Genomic DNA, 19,805 nt, shown 5'->3' with positions numbered 1-19,805 from the left:
AAAATGTATAATAATTTATGTAATTTACAACATACGTATACCGTGACATAACTACACACAAGCTGACGTTACCTTCAGTCTATTTTTAATCTATAATGCATTCAACAGAATGAGACTCGAATTAAAGACGATTGCATTTAATGTATGTACCTACATAGATTACTTAAACCGAAGACGACGCAACTTTTAAAAATTTGCAAACAAGAGATAGATATCCACTTATCTTTCAGAATTGTTTATAGATGTCCTAATTTGCACAAACTTTATAGATAGATTGTTCATGATTTTTTTAAACAATCAATTCAAATATGTCACTCATAGTTTATAGGCATAGAACATGAACTAAGATACTTCCTTCATGTAAAGGTTATTTAGGAATGGCATTTGTTAGTAATTTACTCAAAGAACAATATTGTACGTTTTGGTGTTTCAGTACAAAGGGGTGAAATATTCAAACGTATATTTGCTCAGAAAATCTGTCTAAATAAATTTTAGACTGAATTGAACTTATTTAAAGGGTCTGAGAATTATGTAAATTCAACACTTCATTCATGTATCATATCAATTAAATTGTTATAACCAATGGCTTCTCAATAGGTTCTTACTTTTTGTGTTAATAAGTAAGAATATGTTAAAGAAGTTATTTAACTTTGAACTTTATGCATGCTCTCTTACCAGATACTCTTTTGTAGTTAGAAAATAAAGCATTAATCAATAACAAAATTGTTGTGAAAGTTAGTAATTTTTCGGGAGTAGAATTTGGTAACAGGAACTTGGGAATATATGAGAATATGAGAAATAAACATCATTAATGGTCAGTTTTTATAAAACAACCTATGTACAAATATAGAAATAGAGTTGTAAACCTTGGGCATTTTTTAGCGTTTAGGTTTTATTAGTGTTGTCAACTTAGACTGTGTTTTTATGTATAAAGTTGTTATCATTTTCTTGAGGTGAGAACATCTACATAAGTATAGAGTGTAATTTTGAGTGACTGTCCTCATGAATGACGGAGAGTAACGCTGATGAGTTATAAATTTAAGTTTTTTTGGACTCAAAGTAGAATTGAGGATCGAAATCAAAATAATTGCTGAATATATTTTGGTTTGGCACAGAGATTAACTCGCAGCTAATTTAATGAATTACTATAATCATGGAGGTGCTTTCCTCTTCAAAAGTCTTCAAATTATCAGAATTACCTACAACGTTAATTTTTGATTAGTTTCTTTACTACTCAGAAAATGCTTCCAATTTCAAACATGTGTCTTTGTAGTATTCTTAAATATCCATCTTGTATTTGAATATTTCTTATTCATATAATATTTGTTCTCAGGAATTTTCGCAATGAGAACTTTCACCCTCATATATCTATTACGGCAAAAATACATATTCCTACTCTGAGAGAAGGAAGTTAGCGGATATGACACCGAGGGCCATGACGATAGGGGCAATTCTGTACTGCACCAAGGGAACATTCCTGCTGATCTCGCCAGGGAAAAAAAGAACCAATCCAAGAGATTTGTGGTCAATTCCTTCAAGAGTGGGGTTGTCTCCCTGACAGGTTTATGGAGTTATCACCTAAAGTTGGAGTGATGAAATATTTAAAAGTTGAAGTAGCAGTATTACTGTGTTTATTCAAATTTATTGGTTGGTGTTCTTTCTTTTTCATTTCCCTCATCTAAAGTACACGAGTAAAAAACAGTTCGAATTCATCATAATAAGAAACAACATTCATTTAATATGAATGCTATACATCCAAATTGAGTTGAAATGCCCTCATTTCAAAATATTCCAAATAAAAAAAATGTGAATTGTAAAGGACTTCAAATGAAGGAAGCCCCATTTTAAGCCCAAAAAAATAAACGCAGAGATTCATTTATACCATAATACATACATGGAGGCGAAAATTCCCAGGGGAAAAATTTATATATCTCCATATTTTTCATAGAATAATATCAATGTATACATTGTCGTATATAGAAGGGAATAAATCAAAAAGGACCTTTTGATTGCTGAATGACCAAGTATAACATTTACAATTTGTTGAGCAATTATGAAACAATTAAACCATGTATATTTGTACTACCGATCAATTATTAAATATAGATACAATATACTTAGACAAATCGATCGACAAATATGTATATCTGTACAATAATTGAGATGTCCGAAAAACAAAAGTAATTGAAATACCAATTTGCAATATCAATATGATAACATTTTACTTCTATTTATGAAATATCAAGGACAGTAAATCCATTATTCACAAACCCAATATGAATGTCTCAATGACTTTTAATGTACAAATACAATGGGTCAGCACAAAAACAGTATTGAATTAAGATACCCACAATGAGAAATCCCCAGATTATTTTTTAATTTATAAGTTTAAATTCAGCAATACTACATAAGATATATGTATATATTGGTCAGTTATGGCCTTTATGCTCGAATTTCTGAGGTAAGTTTATATTTTAAAGTCGTCATTTGATTAATGATACTTTATTTAGCTCCAATATGTCCTTTCACATGACATAAAAACTATTTTTCAAGTAAAATATTCCTTCCTTGCTTCTCCATACTTAAAAAAAAAATTAAGTGGGATATTGGTTTTTAAATATGTTATATAAATATAAATCAAGAGTTTCAAAGCTATGGAGCGACGTAGCTTACTTGAAATTAGGATAAATTATTTTCTTCAACTCAATGTGTATAATCGTAGAAAATATGACCTACAGGTATCCTGACATAAAAAACCAACATTGTGAACCCGACAATATGAGAAGTGTTTTGGAGAAGATCAGCTTAGCTCTGACAACATTTAGTTAGATTAGCTATAACCTACTAGAAGATGAAGGAAATCAACACAAAGCACACTCTATAACTTACAAAATGAATAGGCAGGATTTACCCCGATATCGATCATCAAGTTACAAAACTCTTATCGAAACAAGGACTTCTTACACTTACCGGGTGGTCCATTGACGTCTGAAAACTTACTAATGAAGCAGTATACTCGTGATATATAATAAGAATTCACGATTCAAATTGTATTTTCATATTTGTAGAAAGATATATGTATTGAGATATTTCCTCCTCAAACCAATAAAAAATCAAGATTATTCATAGATTGTTGCGCATTGAAGAAGTTTCAAGAGGAATAAAAATAAACAATAACAAAAACTAAAAATGAAACGAATAACATAAAAAAGGCCATTATCCTTTTTATCCGTGTTTTTATAAACATAGAAATTTTTATATAACTTGGTTCGTTTTTTTTTCTTCCTTTTTTTAGTAGATAAATATATTGGAATATTTGCTACATTTACATAAATATTTATCTTATAGTCAAGTATCATTACATTGCCTATATACTCGTATCTATAAATGGTGTAGATGGCTCAATCAATAGATGTCTCACTTATGTATATCAATTTGCAAATAATTTTATCATTTAATACATGAATATATCTTTGTAAATCATTTGATGATATTTAATTAAATTATATTGTATGGTGCATTCCAAATATTATTCATATTCAGCACAGCATACCTCGCTGACACAAAAATATCAAATGTTCTTTGTTGTCAGCATTCGATTTTCACGTCTCACTTGATACGTCATGGCTATTTCATAATTAATTATTTTTTTATAAATACTCGAAGTGATGAGCTATACGCGTGGAATAAATCCGTGAAAAAGAACAACGAACTTAGTACAGTGATTAGAAAGGGAAAAACGGTTGTTGCATGTGCTCTTTTTTTTTTTTGTCCATTATTTAATAAGTCGTATTTGTCTCGCTCCTGACTTCTCCTCGTGTTCTTACCCAAATCATATCTCTAGTTATACGATACTTATGCTCTGTTTTCAAAAAGACAAGGATACAATATTTGGTTGTTCTCTCGTCGTAGGTATATGTTTGGTTCAAGTTGCAATCTATGTACAAGATGCAACTTCTATCAGAAAATTGTACAAGTTTTAATTTATTCATCTTAAAATACAACATTGGCCATTCAAATTACCAATCAATAATTGAAACTATGATCTTATTTTGGTATAAATTTAAATAAATGTGTCCTGCTTCCTTTCTCTAGAATGGAGTTCATCCACCCAAGTCTTTAGGCGGTAAATGAATACTTAGACATAAGAATTTACAATTTATATATCTCGTGATGTGAAATTTAAGAGGCATATACACTACATTATAGGGAATGACAATTGATACTTGATAAATATTAAAAGAAGCTTCAAAACTCGTGACCCTTCGTTAATGGCAAAACTTTTGAAACTTTATGTCCTCCCGATTTTAATGTATAGTTCGGAGATCTGGATTTCTTCAAGAAAGTAATTGATTATGTCTCAGAACAGGTACAAGCCAGGTTTGTGTCTTTTTTTTAGGTAATTGGGAGAAAACGAGATCTATGAATGCAAAATCAAGAGAAGAAACCTCATCCCTTTTTCTCATAGACGTGCTATTAGAGATACAATTACTTTCTGCCGAATTTTAAACAAAAAGTTAAATCTATCTCCCCCACCATGGATACTCAATAAAGGCTATCTCTTCCACAAAACGAGATTCTCAACTCTCAATACCATCTACCTACCAAAACCAAAAATTGGCATCTTTAAGTATAGTTTCTTTTACAAATCGACAAGTCTTTGGAATACAATACCTATTTGCCTTCCCCAGGGAAGTGAGGCTGACTTCCAGCGTTTTTTTGTTAAATTTTTTTTGTCACATGTATATGTATATTCTTTACGTTTGGAGTTTACTTTGTGTTGTTGTTTTTTTCTTTGTACAGTCACGTTATTTAAAAAAAATAAAATAATATTTGTATTTTAAATGATTTACTTTTATTATGAATGATAATTATTATATTTTATAAGCATTGACCTTTATAGGCTTTGTTTATCGCCGCTGCTAAACTAAATATAAATATATAATTTTATTAAAATTAAATATTATAATTTCGTCACAATGAAATAGCTTTACTCGTAGCTACAGTAGATTCAGTTCATAGAGGAGGCACCAGATGTGCATTAATTATATGTCTAATTAATAATCAAGGACAATTCAGGAAGTCTGACCTCTCTAACAAAACTAGACTGAGAAGTCGTTACATCCAGTAAACAAAAATAAATAAATGGGAGGGTTCAAAGAACACACAAAATATTTCAAAAAATTAGGTTGCAGAGGTCACCTGAGGACTCCAGGAAGGTCAGTGATCCGGAGTTCATCAAGAAAGTGCGCCCCATCCTTCGTTTGATTTGGAAAGGAACTTGAAGTCAGTTACAAGACAGTTAGGGGATGTGTTAACAAAGATATCAAATCCAAGTCTGACAAGATGCAAACGGCCCAGATTTGCTCCCTCCCCACCCTGCCCCAGAAGATGCAATCTTATTATGATGGATTATTTTGTCTGGTACTACTTTGATTCACACACTAATATACGTCCCTATACAACTAAGCCAAGTTTAGTGGCGACCATTTTGGAACACGTCGCATCCATATCCAGAGACTTCGTCATCAAGGCTTGTTCTCACTTCAGAGGGAGTATCGAGGCCATGGTTGACCCTGAGGTTAATTATATCAAGTAAACTTCGAGACACATAACCTAAAATGACACTTGATTTAATTTCAAATAAAAATCATTTAAAATTACGAATCTTAGGTGTTTTTTTTTTGTATATACGAGAGAAGGCACGGATTTCTTTTTAGAGCCCAGTATGTTATTCAAGGCTTGCCTGAAAATTTACGAACTCAACGTTAAGATGGCAGTACTCCTAAATAAAAGCTGGTTATGTACATCGTGTATGTTTTAACAGTTACTAATCTAAGTTTTTAGGTATTTTGTAAAAGCAGTTATCATGTAACTGTATTTAAGTGATTTGATGAGAGTGTTTTTGTGAAAATTGACAAAATCGAGTATCAAACTTTCATTAAATTTTTTTTTTTGAAAGTGTAACCTTTAAATAGATTAGAACAATAACAAAGGTTTTTTGTGTTAAAATTTTGCCGCGTGTAAGTCAATCCAAATTCGGAGTAATTGAGCCAAAAACAAAAAGTGTCTCGTGAAAAATTATTTTACAGAGAAAAACGCCTATTACTATTTGGACAGGCTATAGAGATGGGGACATCGCTGGAAGACGTGTTGAAAATAAAATCAGAAATAAAATATTTTATATTTGTTAGGTTGGAAATTTTTCAAACCACCATCGTATAAAAAAAGTTTTTAATCACGATTGAACCATAAATAGCTCTTCCAAAATAATAATTAGTACTTAGAAAAGAAATATCTCCGTATTCACACCTTACTTAATTTTATGTAGAGGTATCTGACGTTGCCATAGACCCTACATGCCCTCACGAACTTTTAGTTATCTAGATACTTATAAATACGATGTCAATAGTTGGATGATTGCAATCTACATAGGTAATATATGTGTAGTAGGTATATATAATTAAAAAAGGTTCATAACATATGAAAATGATATATGATTTCATATATGACATTTACATTTTAGTAAATGCATAAACGCACTACATTACCCCATAGATTCAAGTTAAAAAAAAATGATATTTTTTCTCAATGTATTATTTATTGTATGTAACATCTGCATGCATCAATCATAATATTCAAGTTTTTACATAAATCAAATAAAATACAGATTTTTTTAATACTCAAAAAATGTTTATTTATTCAATGGTATTTCCTTTATGGAACCAAATACATTTTGATGATTTTATTATTTTTGCATTGTCAGAATCGGTTTTTTTTCGTAAAGGGTAAAAATTAATTTACTAAAAGGGGTATTAGAAAAATGCATTTTTGCTAGTAAAATTAATTCCTAGACAGTTTGCATCAAAAAAGTACATAGTGAGGATTTTAAATCTGGAACAAGTTTATACTTCAATAACTTGGCAACGCTGAAGTCTATGTTTATGAAATTGTGTTCATCTGGATAAGAAAATCACAAAATCGTTCAGAATTCTAAGGTCGTGTGGCCATGATTATGTTCCTCTATGCTGAGCTCACTCACAAGGATGGAAATAATTCCATCGATAATTACGCTAGAGAGCTAAAATTATAGTTAATTTATCTTTTATCATGATAGAGTTTTAAATTTGAGCAGTTTTTCTAAATGGTTAATTGGAGCCGGATTTATTGATGAAAAACTAACATTTTTAATACATTTATGTTTCCTCCTAGCTCATTGGATTTGTACACTTTGTTCTGGTATGTGTGGGGAGAGAGATATCAAGAAACGTGCACATGCCACTCTTTATTCCTTGTAAGTAGTGGCTAACATGGAGAAATACTTCCTTATCACGGCTTGTGCCAGGTTCTGACCCAGGTTGGAGGCTGTGGTTAAAACTTGAGGTGCTTGGTTAGAGTTATTGACTTCACAATGTACCCCTTTCCTGTGAGAACAAAAGTTTGCTAATTTGGTGAATATATTGTGGGTAATAAATTTTATTTCATATTTGAATGAATTTAAAATCCCCACCCTGTACATACGTAGGCTGATTTATATATATATCTCCCCTAATAATGAAAATGTGACTATTTATCATCAAAAATGTTTTTATTGTTTTTCAAAGTATTCTCCAGCATGATTTATACACTTTTGCATGCGCTCAAACCAATTGTAGAAGCTCTTTTTCCACTCCGATTGATACACCTCCAAAACATGGTTTTTAAACAGTTCAACAGCATCTTCTGGCCACGAAAATCGTTGACCACGCATTTTTATCTTGATCTGTGGGAATAAAAAGAAGTCATTGCGTGCCAAGTTAGGGCTGTACAGCGAATGACCGATCAATTCGACGTTCTGGCCGGTCAAAAAGGCGCTGGTTTGAGCCTATGTGTAAGAGCTCACATTCTCATGAGGAAAAATGATTCGTCTTCTCTTGTTCATTTTTCAAAATTTCTCCGAAGACTTCATGCAAACAAATTGTGATGTACCACTCAAAATTGACCGTTCTACGATGCTCAAGTGGAACAGTCGCCACATGACCAGATTTGCCGAAGAAACAGGCGACCATTTGATTCGACGTGCATCTTCCACGAACAACTTCCGCTGGATTTGGCTCGTCTTCGAAGGCCCACACGGTCGATTGTTATTTTGTTTCGGATTTATACGCATAGATCTATTATTCGTCAACTGTAACGATATTATAAACGTCTTTTGAAGCACTGCGAACGTATTTTTTCAACATTTATTTGTACCAATTGATACGAGTCTTCTTTTCAGCGATTGCCAAATTGAGCGGGATCCAACGAGAACAAACCTTTTTTACGGCCAGGTGTACATGCAATATCGAATGTATGATGGTGGAGTAAATGCCCAAGGATGCCTCTATCTCACGGTATGTCACATGACGATCTTGCATTATCACTTCATGCACGGCATCAATGTTCTCTGGCAAAACGGCCGTTTTTGGACGACCTTCACGGTATTCGTTTTTGAGGGAGAGTCGGCCACGATTGAATTCATTAAACCATTTTTTCACAGTGCTATAGGATGGTGCTTTATCGCCAAGATTTAAGTTCATCAATGCACTCTTGTCGTGATAGTCCACGTCGAAAGATGTGAAAAATGATCGCACGAAAGTTTTCACGACTTAATTCCATTTTTTTGCCGAATTAATTTTTTCAAGTCACTCTCAACAACACAAATGATGATCGTACGTCAAAACATTCTCAGTACGATTATGCTACAAAAATGTCAAACTTACCAAAATGTCAAATTACACCTGGCAACACTTAGTGTAGCCTAGGCCAGAAATATATATAGCAGCCTACGTATCTAATAAACACGGAGTAATATTAAAATATAGTCCCTTCTAGTTGTTCATATATAAATTATATTCATGTTCAAACTCTCCATCATTGATATTTATCTCTTTACCATCTTTTCCGACCCTTCAGATATTGGCTTTTTATTAGTTATTGTCACGTATAAGATTGACTATATTTTTAATATATCAGGCCTTTTATTTTGAACTTTTCTTGATTCTGCATTTCCATTGTTGCTATATCACCACATCTACTTCTTTAATTTTTTGCTGCATGGACGGAAATAGGAAGAAGATTTGTTTTGAATTTTCAATAGCCAAGGCACAAACAATGCAGTATTATTCCTTCTCTTCTGATTTTTTCATGTCGGGTGAGGATGTAGCCATTATTGGCTGATAATAAGTGAAAGGGTTCCCAAATAATTTTTGGATTACATAGTAATATTAATTATTATTGAATAAAGAGGGATATTAAGCTTTAATTTTAACTGTTAAATTGGTAGTTAGATAGATAATTATATTAAGTATTAATATAATAATTATCCAGAATTTAATAGTAAAAAAATCAGCAAATACTTAAATCTCAATTTAAATCATTGATATAAATTAATTAAGCCTTACCAAAATTAAATATAACTATCTGCAATAAAATAATTACACAAAATAACAAAACTAAAAACAATTACCTTTTCCATGAAAAGAGTTAAAATGTATTTCAATATCATAAACATTACAATTTTAATTATGATATGTGTATTATTGATTTCAATTGAAATACTTGTCATGCAAAAAAAATGGATTATTTTTATTAAAAAATATTTTAATATTGTTAAATCTTTCAAAGTTATTTTTTTAATGCCATTTCTTTATTTATTTTTATCATTTATCAAATAGTATCTCTTTGCATATGTAAGTATTGACAAAAAGATAAAAAAAATGCACTTATTTTTTTTAAATGTGTATGATCACCCATTTTAAAGCAATACAGTGTGTTTAAAAAAAATCGAATATTTATCCTTACACACAGAAATGTGTAATTTCTTGAAACCTTAAGGTCCACAAAGGTCAATCATACTTTATTTTTAAATTCTTAAAAGGATCTTTCAAATGACGTCACATAAATTGGGAACAAACTTCTGATTGGCCTGTGAGATTAGGATGAAGTTGATTTGGGTACACTGATTACGTTTGCCAGTACGTTATACTTACTCTTTCTATCTCAAACACAATATTCTGAAAAGTTCCAGGCCTCCCAAATAGATGGGCTTTTTCTTAGTACTAGGTTTCAGTAAGTACTAAACCTTCAAAAGACGGTTGTCACAATTTCATGACAGTGTGTTCTTTAGTTTGTACGCTGTTGCGCTAAGTGCGACACCCCTTGTTTTGTATCCAAAACAACGTTTAATTTTACACTCCTTCTTGATAGAAAAAGATACCATTCAAGTAATGGTATAACAACTGTTTTAGGGGAAAAAAGCGAATATAAAGGAATAATAGTTTAAAAAAACTATTTTAAAAGAAAAAAAATGTTTTTCCTTTGTTAAACCTGGGCTTTTTAGCCCATTTGGCCCATAAAAGACCAATAAGGACTGACAAATTTTAAAAGGTCCCTACTGATAAGACTGTAGTCCTTGAGATTGATCCAACACTAGCCAAGATACAAGAAAAAGTGCCTTACACATTGAATGGTTATCTTCTCCGACCTCATCACTCAGTCCACGGATTGACTGAGAGTCTTTCCCCTCTTAAAAATCCATAAAATACAAACTTACAACCATCTCCATATAATAAGACCTTCCATCAACTTACAAGGTGAGATCCCTGTCCACCTACTTCAATAGTATATTAATTGCGTCACCTTGCCTGCAAAGTTATTTTCATATTATTAAAAAGTTATGATTAACCTTCTGCTTAATATAAAGACAGAAACAGAAAGAATTACGTTAGAGAAAACTTATACAGTGTACCCGTGAATTTTTTATCATTAAGGGGTTCAAAATTCAATTACGTGCTGTAATCATTAAATATGATCTATCGAGCTGAAACTTAAGACGAGAAATAAGGACTTCAGAAAGGTATTACTTGCACTGTTCACTCCGATTACATTAGTATCCAAAAAGTTGTTTTTTTACAATCCATTTAAAACATAATTTATAAAAGGTTGCGTTGAATAAAATTTTAAAAGTCCATTATGATAAAAAAATAATAACAAGGCATTCAAACAAGGTGCTTCACATTGAAATCGGAGTTTCCTATGCTAAGTTACGAGAAAAAATTGTAAATAAAAGGTGAACCAAATGCAGCTATATTGACCAATGGTGACAAGTTAACAAGTTTGTAGACGTGAGTAAGACTCCTTGGTAGATAAATTGTCTATAATTTTTTTTAACGCACTTTAAATTAAGCAGTGTCACGGAAATCAAATAATGAGAATAGACATCCCAAAAGTTGTACCTTGTAAATTTAAATCCTTGAATTAAAATGAATGTGTATGGGATACTCTAACCTGGCTCCAATCCCCATTTGTTCGAAAAGGTTTATGTATGAAAGCAATTTTCTCTCCAACCAGTCATCAAACAAAAAAATAAAACTAGATTATGCAACCTTGATGAATTCTAAATTATTTTAATCAATAAAAATATCTCCAGCCTCAATTACAGTCTCTATACGAGGCCAAAAAAGCAAGCAGACACTTGCCAATTGGTTCAACTGCAAATCCTGTAATTCCTCCTTGATCCGACTGATAAATTCGTCATTGATGTTGCAGGGATTCGGTTGGTTTGCTATTGGATCGCACCATATACTCAAAAACGGCAAGATAGTGTCGTCAAAATTATCTTGGAGCCCTTTTTCTTCAGCTGTTGCCTCAAAATCACATTCAGAGGCCTCAAACTCCATCCAAACCTTGAGAACAAACGTCTCACTGCGTTCCATTGTTCGAATATTTGCAAATCCGTGCTGACATTACGGATTCCAAAGATGGTTTTGTGCCGTTTCCAAATATTTGGGACAACAAATTTGTCAATTGATTCTATTTTTTTTCCAACCTGAGCAACATTAAACAAACTTTCATACAAAAAAATAAAATAATAATAACTGCCTTAGTGCCTGGGTTTGCTCAAGACAGCGCACCAAAGTTGCAACATAGATAACTCGTACACCCTTTATAGTGGATATTGCAGTATATTTAACATTTACGTCATCTACATTATAACACACAAACTTATACAGAATAAAAAATAAAATATTAGCTCACTTTTTGCCTTTTCATAAGGAATTTAATCATTTTTTCGTCTATTTCTTACAAAATAAAAGTTTGCACAAGGTTTATCGTGCTCTAGAAGTTACGGATTTAACTTTTGGAATATATTACATGAAACACAGAGTTATTTCTTGAAATAGGTAAAGATTTTATTTGAAACCTGCAAAAGAATTATTTTACTTCATAAAGCAAACTTTATGTAGAAAAAGGGATCCTAGACAAATTAATTATATCAAAAGAATTTATGTTTACATGGGGCAACATTGATGCTCAAACACATGATAGGTAATTTTTTTGTTTCCTGTGAAACCCCGTTCTGAAATATGTAGAATATTCAAAAATAAATTAATGCTTTTAAATATTAATAGTTTAATCTTGTTATACTCCAGTAATTTTATTAGATTCATGGTAAAAAAAGTTTAAATGTTAAAACACTTTGAAGTTTCCACAAAATTATTTTTACAATTATAATATTTTTTCTCCAACTATATATAATTTAAAACTTATTATGAGTTTTTCTTGAAAAACTTGTGAAGGCATGTATATGGCTATGTTGTATACATGTATACAGTGTATACTATTTTTCATGAAAGTATTTAGTTAGAAATAGATGCAAATACCCAGATAAAGTGTGTTATAGTGTACTTATTGAAGGTAACTTGATGTAAAGCATAAATTAAAAAAATGCAATATTTGTTTGTCGAAAAAATATCAGGATTTTACATAATATTTTTTCAATAAAAAAGACCCTTTATATATATATATATTTGATTTTTCTGAGTGTTTTATTTTTTCAGGTATCAAATTGGAAAAAAGTAACTACGAGTAAATTATTATTATTTTTTAAATAAACCAACATAGGAAAAATTCAACTTAATATTAATATTTCCATAAAGGGGCCATTTAAACATATATGCTTAAATGTTAAAAGACTTTGATGTTTCCATAAAATTATTTTTGCAATTATATTATTTTTCTCCAACTATATATAATTTTAAACTTATTATGAGTTTTTCTTGGAAAACTTGTCAAGGCATGTATATGGCTATGTTGTATACATGTATATAGTGTATACTATTTTTCATGAAAGTATTTAGTTAGAAATAGATGCAAATACCCACATAAAGTGTGTTATGGTGTACTTATTGAAGGTAACTTGATGTAAAGCATAAATTAAAAAAATGCAATATTTGTTTGTCGAAAAATGTCAGTATTTTCAATAATATTTTATATTTTTTTTCATTGAAAAATACCCTTTTTATGTATATATATTCTTTTGTAAGTTTTACCGATTGTTTTATTTTTTCAGGTATCAGGGGAGAAACAAATCGAAAAGCTTTCAATTCTTTTAATATCAATCTTAAACACATCTTTTAAAATACTTATGTGAACATTAAATTAAATTTTTCATTTGTGAAAAATAGGCTTTTTGATGATATCTAGAGGAGTGTTCAAGACGCAATTATTGAATGTAATAAAAAAATGATAAATTAATCCGCAATATTTTTAGTTTAAATAAAACAATATTTAAATATGAAATATTTTTAGACTTTGAAAAGGTATTTGATAGCGTCTCATACCAATTCATCCTCGAGCAACATATAAAATATAAAATTCCTGACAATTTATTAAATCTGATATCGTGTACTATGTGGAAGAGCTTTAGCTATATAGACATAACAGGATGTAATCAAAAAATCGACATCAGGAGATGAGTAATACAGGGCGACATTCTAGCACCAACTCTATTCCTCATTGTAATAAAAAGTCTATATTAAGATATCAATATCAATAAGAGGATACAAAGATCGAGACAGAGAGGTCAAATAACTATTATACGCTGACGATTTTACAATATTCCTATCAAGTGAACCAATGAACATTCACAAGTCGATGGGGGATCTTCTGAGAGTGATGGAAAAGTTTAAAAATGTATTGGGTCTTTCGATTAATATTGAAAAGTCAAACATTATAACATCAAAAAAGGACTCAACGCGGGGAGAATACCCCAACTTCCAAAACGCATCCTCATCTAAGCTATTAGGAATACATGTGGCTTTCACCGAGGAGGAGAGCCTAAAAGATAATACGAGTGAAACTATAAATAAACTCAAGAAGTGTAAGAAATTTTACCAAAACATTGGACTAAATGTTTTAGACAAAGTCACTGTCTGGAATGTCAATATACTACCAAAAAAATACATCTTCTATAATTTGTTCCATTTAGTTACAAATTGCAGGAAAAAGTTGAGGTTTTGGTAATCCAATTCGTATGGAACGAAAACAAACCATATAAATCGAAAGAAAAACTCCAGACATAAGTAATTGGTTGAATGTTGGACTGCGCAATATCGAAATGCAGTGGTTGTCTTTCAACTTCCGTGGTTCAAGGAATAAGAATGAGCCAGGATTTAGGGGTGATGAGGATAAAAATGTATTTTAAAGGAAATCCAGGATGTCAGTTAGAGGAAAGACTACCCATGGGTTCAACAGAGCTTTTAAGAGCTTTACCTACCCCGTGAGCTCTACTGGAAGAGGTTGTCTTCATGATGGAATTCTTCCTGGTCGAAGCACTTCCTCTTCTATGTGATAATGAGCCAATTAATATTAATACTCTTTACAAACGTAAATTCGAACTGCTGAATTGTTTCCAGAGCGCAGCTGGGTACGTTTTGGGGTTTTAATTCTGATAATTTTCTCACAACAAACGGAAGAGAAAAAGCTTATTGTTAACCCTCCGGTCCTGTTAGTTTTTCAGACGTCTCCAGAATCTTGGTCGGTGTAACTCTGACATTGGAAAATTTAGATTGAAATCCGTCTGAAGGAATCCCTTCACCAACTCCAAGGAAAAATAGTTGAGGTATCGTTTTGCAACCTCCATAATCTTCACTAATACATTTAGAGATATTGATGCTTATAAACTCTGCTCTATCTGTGAAATTGTTTTGTATCCTCCATCTATTTGTTGTACAAATGTAGTAGAATTGAACCTGTGATAAAATTGTGCAAACAAAAATAGAAAAGGAGTATGGCATAGAAATTAAGAAATAAGTTTGGCTTGTGGCTATGCCCGCTTACATCAAATACTCGCCTAAAAGCAAACTCTGTCCTAACGAAAATTTTATGTAAAATATATTTCAACCGAATGACAGGCAAAGTCCTAAAAACGTCTGGCCTTTTTATATAGAAAATTTAAAATATTACGATCGTTTTAATTTGTATATTTTTAACTATTTTGACGAGAAGGGCTTTAGGAGCTGGATTTTATTAATTATTACTACTAGTTCTTATTATTTTCTTTTATTAGGACCAAGTACTTTGAGAGGCGAGGGAGATAAACAGGGATGTTAATTTATTGCAAACCACTCATTAGTTTTGTTCTACTGTTATTTAGTATTTGAAATTACCGGTGTATTGAACTAATAACAGTTTTTTATTTTTTGAACTTGAAGGTTCGTCCTATTAAATGGATCTTGAAACAAAAAACCAAACCTCCACTGATTTAATCCTGCATAAAAAATGTCTTATAAGGTATATATAACACGTACAATAATAATTGTGGTTATGCTCAACTGAGAAATGACTCTCTAGTTGAAACCTTAATAAGATAAGAATGGAGAAGGAATATATTTGTATGTACAATGTGAAAAAAAATCACACTATGTCTTCAAGTCATAATTCAACTGCATTAAAAGAAAAACAGTTTGAAAGATAATCATGTAGGTACTTTTTGTTTATACATAATAATCACCGATTAGAAATGTGTGTATTGCTATTTTCCTTAAAAGTATGAGTGACAATGCAAAAATATTCATTATTTCTATCCCAAAATGGCGTGCTAAATCACATTGAACATTTCTTCAATATGCATTCAATGAGTTTTTTGAATGTATTGTTTCCTATGATGACAGCAAATGGAAAAAAACAACGTGTTTAATGAATAAATAACGAACTATACAAATTGAATGGATATAAAACATAATCATTTTGGGTACATGATTAATTAACGTTCCTCGTAAATATTGTATATATATATATAGATATATAAATTATTATTAATTTTAAATATATATGTGAACATATACTGTCCATTAAATAAATGAACATTTGGCAACAGTTCTATTCTCTTCGATAATTAATATATTTTACAAAATAGAGCCAATTTTCCATTATCTTAAATAAAACAATAGAAATATATGTAGGACAGAAAGAAAGTTACAAATACAAATGGTGCTGGTGTTAAATTTATTTACTAGCTCTTCATTTCAAAAAAAAAAAAAAAAAGTTAAAACTTGACATTGTCACGTTTTGAAAGTTTTTCCATCCTTTCGTTTATTCTTTTTCGTGACTATTGTAATGAAAAAAATAGTGATTTTGTGATTTGTAAAAAATTTAATTTTTCTGTCAAAGGGTGGTGATATGTTTTGTAGGGTAGAAAATAATACAAAGAGAGTCCATTTTTTCTCGATTTATATTTTTATCTAATGATATAATTAATTATGGAATTAAAATGAGAGGGTCTGCTCTTTCTGAATCGATCGCACGAGTGATCATTACATCTTTATAATGAATGTGATGTAGAACCTGTAAAAAAATTGGTTTGTGGCTATGCCATTGACTATTCGGGTTGACCAAAAAGCAGACACGGCTTAGAATATTGTGTTTTCAAAAAATTTCTATTAGAATTGGCTTGAAATCCTCTCTTCTTGGCTATGTTCAATCACATAGTAATATCCTTATCAGATCTCTAGCCCCGTCGACCGATTTTTATCTTCTACCTCCCGTATTTCTCGTTTCGCTTTGTCTTTTATAATTCTTTTATCCGCTGAAGATGAAGTTATTAATTATTTGTCATATTAATATTAAGTTGAATTTTTCCTTCGTGAACTTACATTGTGGTCCATTTAAATCTGAAAAGTTTAAATTTTAAACTTAAACAAAATAAAAAGTTTTTATTGATTTAAAATATAATTTCGACAAAATAATTACTAAAAATAGATGTGTGTCTGAGCTCTCTGAATCATTAATGTAGCCACCCTTAGCAGAAATGATGGCTTTCACATGACGGCAGAATGCTTGGCACCCGCTGCAGATGTAGTCCACTGTCATTACAACCCAGTACTGGGTGATAGTGGCTTTGAGGGCTTCGGTGTTTAGATAAAAGACACTGCTGCATGCTTTAACCTCAACATGCAACAGTAGAGATGGGTTTTTTTCTTTGTGGTGCCAAAAGTGGCCAATACACCCTAACATGGATCTTTCCACCCACTTTTTTTATAGCTCTCTGTAGAGTCTAGTGTACAACCCTGATATCTCTTTCATGGTCCACGTGGACTTGAGGGGATTGGCCTGGGTTGTTTTCTTTAACTCTGTTTTTCTTTAACAAAACCTTTCGTCCTCACAAAAGTTTCAATCTTGCTGAGGACGTAGACAGTGGCTAGAGAGCTAAGTTTGTTTTGCAACTATTTATTTATGCTTAATATGTCGAAATATGAATTAATTTTAATAACTTAACCTTCTTTAATGATTGAATTAGTAACTGTTCAGATTTCAATGGACCAACCCGTAATTTAGTTTATTTATTGTTCTCATCATTTAAAATGCTTTGGAAAAAAAAAAAAAAAATCAGCATCTACCGTAGATATGTGAAATTTCATTTCAAATTGTCTCCTTGTGTCTTGAAAACAGCTTTAATTGTGTTTAGTAATAGTTTGTATGAATCTCACGCCATTTTATAAAAAGAAGCTCAAATAAATCACGAAATTAACCTTTCAAGTCTTCCAAACTCCTTAGGAAAAATGCAGAGACTCTATTTTGAAGAATAAGCAACATCATGGAATCCATAATATTAAAATCTTGAATTGATGGGGAAAAACTCACTTGTTTAATAACTATTCAAATTGGCATTATGCAATTTTTGTGTCTTTTGTGAAGGGGTGTAAGATTAAGGGATTCTTTTGGAACAAATAATATATTCTAAAAATGAAAAACAATTTTTAATAACGTTCATCATATATGAGCATATTGATATTAGTATCCACCAAAATTCAATTTCACAGAACTTTTCGTAAAATCACTTAAATAAATGAACTAAATACTTTAAAAAAGGTATTCAAATAAAAACGTTTGTTATGAATGTGATTTAAAATATCAATACAGGCATACCATAATTTTTATTTGTGGTTTTACGCACATCTCATATTTTTTTGAAAGACATAAGTTCCTAGTTGGTGTTATTTGATCAAAAGAGTATGCTTTAGATTACAAGTAATTTTGTGTACAGACGGTTTATGGAGTATGGTTTTCTTGGTCACAGTTAATCAAATACAAATATTTTGTCGCAAGGTAATATTTATCTTGTCTGCTTATTTAGTTTATGGAATAATAATGGCCATAGGAAAGAATTATTGTGGATGGATTGCCACAAGATTGTCTATATGGTTATTAGTTGGTAAAATTTAATTTAATGAGTTGACACTGATTTAACAAGGTCATAGATAGTACATTGAGATATGTTAACATGAAAAGTGGACTTAGTCAAGTCTTTGGATTTTTCTAAATCTATAATTAAGCTTAAATCGCTGTTAAAAAAACGTTAATTTAGTGTGTAGCACAACATCAATACATTAAATTGGCTGAAGCATGTTGCTACATCGTATCGTATTTATGTATACATATATGAAGAAGTCTATATAAGTTGGTTATCTTACTTCAATGAATCTTTATTAGAGTCTTTCTATGAGACATATTAGCACTGTATAAACAAGAGTTAAATAAGAGGTCCTTCAGTGATCCCCCTATTAGATTCTACGCCAAGCTTAAAAAAACCAGTCAATTAAAAACATTGATAAATTGGAACATGCAAATATTGAACACTGATAAATGAGAGCATTCATATAAAAGCGTAAAATGACAATATTGAAATAAAACCGTAAAATAAAGTTGCTGTTGTTTTTAAAATGAATGGTAAAATTCTTGGTAGAGAATCTAAAATTAGTTTTTGAAGAAGGGAGAATGTCATGAACACCAAAAGCAGGCTTCAAACGGTCCACTGAACCAATGTCGCACCGATGACCTTATGTCAACCCTTTCCAGTTACCTGCAGAAAGTTGCCTGGGCCTCATTGATTGTGAGCAGCTCACTCTCAATTGCCAAATACTTGTATTGCGCAGGAGTCAACAATTTGGACCAAAAACTAATTGTGTCCAAGCAGTTCCTGTCTATTGTCCCAAAGAAGCTCCCATCCTAATTAACGACGCGTCCATTGTCAGTTCTAAAGGGGCACTGTTCTCTCGAAAGGGCAAGAGAGTCCGTTCAGAAATTTTAAATTTTATGAAAGGCTTCCTGCTCCTTTTACTCTCATTCAAATTTGGCATGCTTTTACAATAGAGGATGTATGGCTCCTGAGTTGTGAATGAGGCCTGGTATGAACCTCCCCCCCAAAAAAAAAAAAGGCCTGAAGTTCTTTACGGGACGTGAGAGGAGCTAAGACTCGAATAGCCTCGACTATATTTCAAGGAGGTTTAATTCCCTCTGTGGAGATATAGTGGCCCTGGAAATCTTTAGTAGTAAATAGTTTACACCAAAATACATTTATCTTCCGAGAGATAGAGACCTGCTTATTTGGGCTTTTATAGCACTTTAAAGAGTAACCCTCGATGTTTCTCTCTGGAATTGGACGCGATTATGATATTGTCCTAGTAAAAAAAAAAAAAAACTCCCTTCACATTTCTGAATAAGGA

At 31.3% G+C, this 19,805-nt stretch overlaps 1 long non-coding RNA gene across 2 annotated transcripts in view; it reads left to right on the top strand.

Annotated features, from left to right (window-relative positions):
* Window positions 1-19,805, top strand: part of LOC139905291 (uncharacterized) — a 55,039-nt gene that overhangs the window by 12,425 nt on the left and 22,809 nt on the right. Inside the window, exon 3 of one of the 2 annotated variants that reach the window (XR_011779926.1) lies at window positions 13,373-13,547. The exons of the other annotated variant lie outside the window; for it this stretch is intronic. This is a non-coding gene — a long non-coding RNA (uncharacterized lncRNA). Of the gene's footprint in view, window positions 1-13,372; window positions 13,548-19,805 lie in introns of those variants that run through there. 2 annotated transcript variants of the gene reach the window in all.

The sequence above is a fragment of the Lepeophtheirus salmonis genome, chromosome 5 (genome assembly GCF_016086655.4).
Source record: "Lepeophtheirus salmonis chromosome 5, UVic_Lsal_1.4, whole genome shotgun sequence".
Classification (NCBI taxonomy): Eukaryota; Metazoa; Arthropoda; class Copepoda; order Siphonostomatoida; family Caligidae; genus Lepeophtheirus; species Lepeophtheirus salmonis.
This window is presented reverse-complemented; position numbering and strand designations above follow the sequence as displayed.